The 9,690-nt window shown below is 38.6% G+C and overlaps 3 non-coding genes across 3 annotated transcripts; all 3 read right to left on the bottom strand.

Annotated features, from left to right (window-relative positions):
- Nucleotides 1–8,869: 8,869 nt before the first annotated feature.
- trnah-gug (transfer RNA histidin (anticodon GUG)) lies at nt 8,870–8,941 on the bottom strand. Its single transcript has one exon. It is a non-coding gene; the product is annotated as a tRNA-His (tRNA).
- Nucleotides 8,942–9,165: 224 nt separating this feature from the next.
- Nucleotides 9,166–9,247, bottom strand: trnas-aga (transfer RNA serine (anticodon AGA)). The gene has a single exon. It is a non-coding gene; the product is annotated as a tRNA-Ser (tRNA).
- Nucleotides 9,248–9,369: 122 nt separating this feature from the next.
- Nucleotides 9,370–9,442, bottom strand: trnak-uuu (transfer RNA lysine (anticodon UUU)). Its single transcript has one exon. It is a non-coding gene; the product is annotated as a tRNA-Lys (tRNA).
- Nucleotides 9,443–9,690: the final 248 nt, after the last annotated feature.

Here is a 9,690-nt window from a genome sequence, read left to right as displayed (position 1 = left end):
ACTTCTGTGTACTAGACTGAACCTATTCTTGCAAGAATAAATACTTTTCTTTTTATTAATTTGACTCTGAGTGTCTCTTACGCAGTGATGATGTTTAACAGAATTTTTGCCACAACAATTTTGGTGTCAGAGTGGGATTCCTTGGAAGTGCCTTCTGGACCTGAGAGCGGACGGTGTTTGGCCACCTGGACTGAGCAGTTTCAGCTCTACCTCGTAAGCTTGAGAGAGAGGGGCCGACCGCTATCGGGTCCGGGAGGGGCTCCACTGGAATCAAAAGAAAGCGAACCCGTGGCAACCAACATATCTCTGGTAAGAGACGTCTAAAATATTTTCTTTTGGGGAAAAGTATTTTGTTTCGGGTATGAAATGTGAGTGAACCATATTGGCTGAGGGCTGTTTCTGTGGTACGTAATCTGAGATTAATTGAGATCTATATATAGATCAAGAGGTTTCAAACAGATACGAGAGGAAATTATCTGAGATTAATTGAGGTCTGTAACAGATCAAGAGATTTCAAACAGATAGGTAACCTGAAAATGAGTTGTTCCGCCACGGAGCAAATTGTTTTTAGGTACTGAGGCTAATTAGGGGGAACCAGAACAGTTTTTGGTAAACCTTAATTAGGAGGGCACTAATAGTGCAACCCGACCGATTTGGGTTAAAAGAAAAAATCGGGTCTGTTGGGGACGCCTAACAGATCAAGAAAACGCGCGTTGAAGAGAAATCCACAGAGAACAGAGAAGCAGCCAATATGGGGAAGTCTCAAGGTAAGCATGCAAATTTTGATACACCGGTTTTTCTATCAAATGAGAAAATTATGGGGGAAAATTTATGTTTTAGATATTGAAAAAACTGAGAAAATACCATGATTTCCCCAGGGAGGGAACACTGAGCACAACTAGACTGAAAGTAGTGCGAGAATCAGTTGAACAGGGCAGTGAGAAACAAAAAAGGTAGTTATGGCTGTGTTCAACATGTGTAAGCAATGTGGACAAACAATGGATTGTTGTCTTAAAGGGGCAGCTAAAAAGGAACTGTCGAGAGAAATAAAGTTTTTACTTCTTCATCCAGTAAATGGATGCATGACATTAGATGTCTAGAGAACTTAAATTTATATGATAAGGATTGAAGTTGCAAGCAGCAATAAGGCTGTCTGTGTGAAATAGGGGATTGTTATCAAAACAAGGGAAAGATTGGAAATTCAAGTGTCACTATGACGGGTGAGAGACTTGATGGAAGAAGGAAGTGAAAAAAAAACAAAAAAAAAACAAGAAGGTTGGTGTGTGAGATATGTTTGTGTGGGGATTGTGCAAACAATCATGTACTGGTTAGATAATGAAGGAACTGGCATGTAGAGAAAAGAAAGAATTAGCATGTAGAACAGAGGATGCAGAAGGAACTGGCATGTAGGGAAAGATGGAAGAAATATAGTAGAAAACTATATGTGATGAAAATAAAATGTCTGACAGAATTTATGGAAGTCAAATTAACTGTTTAAATGGTATGAAAAATGAGTTTCAGAATAAAAATAAGGCATTGAGTATGATTAACGGGGATTAATGTGATATAAAGATAAGGAATGTTTCATTAAGCAAAATGGGGAAAAGTTCTATATTTTAATGGTAAAATAATGATTGAAATTAGGTTTAGTTTTAGTTTGATAACCATTGTGTTTTGAACCTAGGGTCCAGCTATGCTGGGGGTACAGAAACAGGGTTTGCTTATTCACCTCGGTTTCCGGATGTTATATAAAAGTACTTGTTCTGTAATTAGGGTTGTTGATGATAATACCAAATTAGTAAAATGTAAAGACAACTTTGACAAAAAATTCTGGAAATCAATAATGTATAATGGTGGATATTTGTTGATATTAAGTCATTGAAGCAAAAGATATTGTCTGTTTTATAAATGAAATTATGGGTCAGGATAATTTCCTTGGACAAGTATGACTAAAGTTAAACGAAAACTTTGTGAAAACAACTTAGAATATTTTGAGCATTTCGATGCAGCTTATTAAAATTAATGTGCGGCCAATGATAATGATGAAGATTATGATTTGGCTATTGTGATTAAATCCGCCACTGGTGGACTGTAAAAGTATACAGAGAACTGCTTAATCAGTGGCTCTGTTTACATTCCTGAATGGGACACACACTGCTTCAAGGGTGTGCAGTAAGTTGGAGCCGTTTGCAAGCTCACAGTGATCAAACTATAGTCAAGGACAGGTGTCTGATGCTGTAGTTGAGGCTGACACATGAACCCACTAGATGACAGAGAGTGTTTTAATTGTGGTCAGCAGGACAATTTAACACGTAACTGTAAATGCCCACCGAGAAGGTGTAAAAAAACAAAGTGTAATATAGTGACACATTTCTGGTAATAATGTGGGTTTGAAAGTAGATCAGTGTTTATATAACGATATTAAAGTTTTCGTCTGAGAAAGAGTAAGAGATAAAAACAAGGTCAAGAGATTGAAGTATTAAAGTGAATCCTTTTAAAGAAAATATCTATAATAGTAATTTTTAAAAGTGAATTGATGAATACAGGTTGATGTAAAATTAATGACTCCAACAAATGTGAGTAGCAAAATATATCAAAGTAACTAACAGGATGATTGTGTTGTAATTAAACATTTAAAAAAGGATTTTAGAGTATATAGAGAGACTAATCTCACAGATGATTTACAATAACTGCAAAAGTATCACAAGCAGAGAGTGCTTGCCTCGTCAAAAAGTAAATCCTAATTGAGATTGAGAAATGTGAAACGTTATTGAGAACTAGAATAATTATTTTTATGTAAGAACAAATAAGCAGAAGTAGTAGGCTACCGAATTAACAGTTGCTAAATGTAAAATGTGTTGAAAGGCATCTGATTAAACAAACAGCTTGAAAAGTTGACCATGAAAGAGCTAGAAGCTGATGTTTTGCTTTCAAAAGATAAGTCTGCTATTGGCTGTAATGAAACAGTTCGCTTATCTAAATCTGATGTGTGCTGTGGCTGAAAGTGCCAGTGCGACAGAGACTCAATCTGAGTGGAAATTTGTAATGTCTAAATTCCCTGACGTGGGCAAAAGACAACTGTAAAACTATGTTTATTTGAAAACACATGTAATTTCTGGCAAAGATGCCTTAAGCTGGGCTAGAGTTAAAATATGGTAGATAAAGTCTGATGTTAAAAGTTTTATGAAAATGCAGTGTACCAGTCCTGAATGCCTCAGAGTCTCTCTCTGATTCAATGTCAGCTAAAAGCTGTTATCTGAGCCTGTGTCATAAGTAAAGCACAGTGTTTAAGTTGAAAATCATAGACATGTAGAGGTTAAAAGAAATCATTGCCGTTCAGAGGGCAATTTGTATTTGTAAATGGATTTAAGTAAAACTGAATGACTTTAAAGAAGTCTTTAAAATAATAATGCAGACCTTAAACGATAGAGGTGACATTTTGATTAGCGTATTTTAGGACCAGTAACAACTTTGTCTCATTTAGTCTCCACCATTCAGGACCGATGGCTCCGGCTACAGATGAAGTACACTGAATGTACGGTTGTGATCTAAATTCACTGAGTATAGTCTAAGTAGCTAGGTTGCTGCTTTTAAGATAGTTAATGGATTTAAGTGATTAAATACTGTTGTTATTAACCTGTCTCCCTGTGAACACTATTAGGCAATCGGAATGGCTCTGGTGACTCTTGAACGTGCCTTTCCTAAGCTCCAGAAAACAGCTGAGTTCTGTTGAAGAAAACTGATTGTATTGGGAAAGAGCGGTCACCAGTGTGTACGAGTGGCTACTCAATGACGGGATGATCTTCCTGGCCAGGGGACAGCCCAACGCAGGGGGTCACGAAACATTGGGCAACTCCGGATGGAGGTTGTTATTTGTGAGAAAGGTATGAGAGTTGAGCGCTGATTACTGGAGGCCACCGGGGTCAGCAGAGCATTGAGAGGTGAGATGGGCTGTGAGGTTAAAATTAACTTTACGGCAGTCTGACCCAGAAATGTGAGTTCCTCTATACCACTCACCAGAAACCTCCTTGATTGTATGGCTTGTTTTTCATTGTGACAAGTGTCTGCAACTATGCCAGGGGACGACACCCTGAAGAGAAGAAAATTAAAGATAAATGATTAGCGGGAGTGGACTTTCAAAAGCCAGCTGATTCCATGAGGTGATTGCCATTATTTGCTGCGGAGACAGTAACAAAACTTAATTATATGAGGGACATGATGTTGGTTGCCATATGGGCAAGTAAAATGTATAGAAGAGTTAATGTTGAGCTAATATGTTTATAACATAGTTTTAACTCCTGAAGGTCGTTAGGCATGGTGGTGGCTAAAGATGAAGACAGGCTTTTGTAGATTTGAGAAAAGTCTGGATAATAAAGCTGAATGGTAAAAGGTTAATGTAATACATTTAATATTACATTTTGTCTAAATTACAGTCTTAGGAGGCTGTTGAAAAGATTATTTGTTTATAGTGAGAGAGGCTGCTTGAGTGGAGGAAGGGATGGTAACTGTGTCTGTCTTTTTGTTATCGGCCTGCTAAAGAACAAAATAGTGATAATGAACCAAAACAACCCAGCTGACTTTTCTAAGAAATTGATCATGAACAGACATGCTTTGTAACTGGTTAAGAGACCATGTAAAATTAGGTAAAAGCTACAGTAAAATGTGAAGTTTAAAATCTTAATTAAAATTTAAATCTTTTTAGAGATGATATAATGAAAAGCGAACATTAAAAATGAACAGTTAAAATATGTGTCTAATATGAGTGTGTGTGATGGTGACTGCACTCTATGTCTTGTATGTGTTAGTTTGGGGTACGAATACTGCGTCTGAATAGTGTGTATATTGTGTCATTAACCTCTGGAATGAGGGTTTTATCATTACAGATGGGTTAAGGCAAATGACAAGTTTTAAGGAAGCTAATAGTTTTGAGTCAATCTGATGACAAGATGATGCAGAAAATGGGACGAGCTTTAAATGGATTAGTTATCCAGCTCTGTCTGCTACTGGTAATTATGAATCAATCTATGGATTAAAAGCATTTATGTAAATTGGATTTGTGAAGTTGTAGAGAGATGTCCATCATGGGTTGAGATAAACTAAAATGTTATAGATTTGCAGGCAATAACAAAGTGACATATTGGCTAAGTCAATATCAAATTATCCAGAGAGTCCTACACATTTATGAATATTGTGAACAAAAGGGGGACAATGTTGTTTGACTGACATTGACCAATTCTGTACAGCACGACCTGACCTGACAGAAACAATTGAAACAGAAACAATGTTTGTAGATGACGGGATTAAGAGACCAAACAACAGGCCTGAAAAGCAGGATACACTGTAAGACTGAGGGCCGTTGCCCTCCAAATTCTCTGATAAGAAGATGTGTTTGTGGCTTTAAGTCATATTTTTGTTTCAGAGGCAGAGAAAGATGTCTGGAGGAATTTTGGCTTTGGGACAACGTTTGGGTTAGTGTTGATGGCAAACTTTATCCAAACACCATTATGTTAGATTGATGCACGAGATGATTCATGCATCAAAAGGGGGGATGGTAACAATTTTGATAACAATTGACAAAATTTGGTTTATTAAGGGACGGTATATGTTGGGAGGACAAGGGGCTTAATAGGGTAAAAGCCTGGCAAGAAGCCATTCTTCTCCCTAACAAAATTGCTGTCTGTAAGTGTGCCGCACACGCTGATAACAAAATTGCAGGACTGTTTCAACAGGAGACGCCAGGGCAGATGCAGCAGCGAAGGCCGTGGCAGCACAGCAGACAAAAGAAACTACGTGTACTTTACTATCTGAAAATAACCTCGACATTTGTTTTTCTTTACAGAGCATGCAGACTTTTGATGCAGGGCAGAATGTGCCCAATAAAATAATGGTTATGGATGAATTTGACTAACTATCCTGGCCTAGATTGTTATTGTGGCAGAAAGAAACAAGGCCACACCTGCGCAGCGCTTAACTTAAGATTTTCCTTTTGCAGAATGTCAGGAAGGATTGCAGAAAACAGAACTAATTCTGTTCCAAATGTATAAATATTGTGTTGTGGACATGAGCAAAGTGGGTTGAGTGTTTTTCAGGGTAAAAGGACCCCGAGTGCTATTAAGTGAGCAAGAAATTATCCGGAGATAATGTTTCAGGTTGTTGATTCCACAGATCACACCAAAGGGGACGAGCGGCAAGACAAGCGGTCACTAACAAAACTTAAGGTCTCCATTCACAGGTGAAAGCAGGCAAGAAATGGTTCACTCCAGTAGGGGTACATCGTGATCTAAGGGGCAAATCTGGTAATGATCAGAAAACGGTTGGAGAGTGGGACACCTGGGTCCAAGTCTCTCACCTTAGACTACACAGACAGGCCTCAACAATCAAATATGAGGACAACGTGAGGGGTCAAAGGCTCGTGCTAGTAACAGCCTCCCTCACCGGCGAGGGAAAGACTACGGCAACGACTCGCAAAGAGTCACCCTGGTGAAGAGGGAATGTCCATGGGGCAAACGAGATGAACAACACACCCGGAGGAAGATGCATGAACTAATGGTTTGAGTTTAGCAAAAGAATCTGTTTTTGTGATGATTTTGATGATTTTATTTGATTGAATACAAATAGGGCTTAGATCAAATGATTTGATTGGTTAAGGATTCATTAGAAAATATTTCAGGTAAATTATAGGGATTATTATTGAAGAAACTTGATTAGGCTTTCCATTAAGGGTAAGAAAGGCCGATCATGGGAGAATGTGTATGGTAATAAGCTAAAAGATGGTCCGTAATGGAAATATTAGAGTTAATTTTGAACAACTACATTGGTTAAAAGAATGGATAAAAAATATAAAACCTTTTCAGGATAGATTTTATTAAATATGGTGTTAAAAGTTAAGAAAATATGGTTAGGAAAATGGAGGCGATGTATGGAAATGGGCGTGGACTGATGGTAAATGGATACGATTGGTTAATCTTTGGGGGGTTGGGGGTACTGTACTACCAATTTCAGCGACAGGATTATCAATATTGTTATGTTTACCATGCATTATAATGTGTCTCCAGCTCAGTACAGAGACTGGTTAAAGCTGGGAGTCTGTTCAATTGGATGAACAAAATATGATGATGCAAGTAGTGGGAGCTACTGTGACATGTGTTAAATTGTATGGTTTCCTTTTCTTTTTCTTTCTTTCTATGAATGTTTTTGATATGAACAGAAGGTTAAAAGCTGTGGTTATCCGCTATGTGATGACGTACAAGGAGAGGGGTCGAAATGAGGGATTTTATTCTACTTTTATTTCTTTGTATTTCTTAGCCTGTTGAAATGCCATGTGGGTTTCAAGATTTGTAATGGTAACCAGAGATGAAGAGTATAAGTGATGATATGACTTAAAATTTGTTCTATTATTTTTATTATTATGATTGGGTAATCTGAATGATAAAAAGGGGGGAATTGTTGTGGAAATTTTAATATTCATTGATCCCAAACAGGTATCATAAGAGAAAGAACCTATTCAATGTATAAAAGTATATGTGTGTACGTGCTTGTGCGTGACGTTTCAGGAACATATGGGACAGGACCTCTGACCTTAGGGACGGTCAGATTTGGCCAGTTTATTTCAGTACCAGTTTGTGTCTTTAAGTAGCAGTAAGGACCTTATCTGAGTGGGTGAAAGGTACAGCGGGTGAGGAGGAACCTTGAAAACAGTATAAAGGCTGTCTCATATCTTCCTGTTGTGTGTCACTCTCTTGCACAGCGTAACTTCTGTGTACTAGACTGAACCTATTCTTGCAAGAATAAATACTTTTCTTTTTATTAATTTGACTCTGAGTGTCTCTTACGCAGTGATGATGTTTAACAGAATTTTTGCCACAACAGTAGCATGTACAATAAATGACAAGAATCTGGAAAACAACTAATGCAATATCTCTGGTTTACCATGGAATCATGCGTAGATTTGCTACCAAGCTTGGAGGCTTGCAAATATTAATGTTAACAGCAAGTGTTTGCTAACTTAATGCAAAATAATATTGCTGATATCTACATTTAGATTTTGGTTAAACCTTATGGTACCAATCCCATGCATGACATATCTCAATTTTATTAAAGTAAAATAACAACTGGAAAATATAAGGTAGCATGCACAATAAATGACTAGAAGCTGGAAAACATGACTTATGCAATAAGGCTGGTTTATCATGGAAACAAATAGATTTTGTTTTACCATTCATGTATGTTCATGTTAGCTGTGCTATCAGACATACAAGCTATAGTTACATCTGCTGGGTGACATGGAAGCTGTATTTAGGGTCACATCTCTCTCTCTCTTTAAAGATCTGTGCTATATAATATGTATGATCAAGTGGCAAACAGCAACGAGGCTTTTGTTGACCACTTGGACAAAATCTGTTTCTGTTTTTTTTTTTTTTAATATTTATTATATTTTTGTTATATTTTTGTTATACACACACACATATATATGATATGTGTGTGTGTATTGGGGGGGCGCCAAAATTGTTGCTGCATACCCCTCTAACACTGGGTAGTTGCGCCCCTGTTTGTAGCAAATAGCAAGCCCGCGGCACTCTAGGTAACAGCCAGCGAGTGTACTGACACCTAGCGATTAGAAAATATACACGCACCATATTCTCTCTGAAGCAAGATTCTTCCGAAATAAATAGGAGCGTTTCGTTTTCAATCTTTTCTCTAAGGGTTCGAACCTGAGAGCTCGTGCTTTCAAAGAAGGTCCCAGTTTCAATTCACTCGAACATCCAGAGCACATCAAGGGCACGCGCCGTGCACAAAAAGAGAAGTCTGAAGGACGGGGTGAGGAGAGGTGGCGACATGGAGCTCAATTTCAATGGCACCCAGAAAATCTTGCCGTGACCCGGATTCGAACCGGGGTTGCTGCGGCCACAACGCAGAGTACTAACCACTATACGATCACGGCGAGCTACCAGTCTACCTGACGTGTCCTTGAATACAATGGGGCCTTGTCATCTTTAGCTTGCAGACAAAACTGTTTCTTACCAACATAACCCTTTTCAAGGGTAATCCTGTAACAGTGACTCTGGAGAAGAAGTCACTGAAAAGAAAAGGATTCTGTTTTTCCTTTTATAAAGTTTAAGCTAGGCCTCCAGAAGGTTACAAACTAAAGCAGGCGCATGCTGTCAACGTAGTCGGTAGGATTCGAACCTGCGCGGGGAGACCCCAATGGATTTCTAGTCCATCGCCTTAACCACTCGGCCACGACTACAAGCTGGCTGAAAGGGGCATGTCGTTTGTCGATTGGTGCCTTGCAGCGTCGCTGCCGGAGGCCAGTGTAGATCAGCAAGAACTCAACAACAAAACGTACCGCTCCACAAAAAGACGCTCGTTCGCCCGAACAGGGACTTGAACCCTGGACCCTCAGATTAAAAGTCTAATGCTCTACCGACTGAGCTATCCGGGCTCTTGCTCGAGAAGTGTGCGTGCTGCGTCGGAACGCACAGCAAAATGAATCGTATTGGCGCAGAAAAAAGAGTGTCCTCCAATGCATTGCGTTTCCTTCTTCGAAGATTCAGAATGGCCGTCAAAACGTCTGCTATGTCAAAATATATTTGCAAATTAGTGGGAATGCAGCCTAGTAGACGGATCATAATAGTAATTAAAGGAAAATAATTCTAGGAAAAAGAACAAAAACTCACTGCTACTTGTCTG

This window comes from Siphateles boraxobius, unplaced genomic scaffold (assembly GCF_051911475.1).
Source record: "Siphateles boraxobius isolate OS27281-9 unplaced genomic scaffold, OSU_SipBor_1 63, whole genome shotgun sequence".
In the NCBI taxonomy this organism is placed as follows: Eukaryota; Metazoa; Chordata; class Actinopteri; order Cypriniformes; family Leuciscidae; genus Siphateles; species Siphateles boraxobius.
Note: the sequence above shows the minus strand (reverse complement) of the source record. Positions and strands in the feature narration are given on the sequence as shown.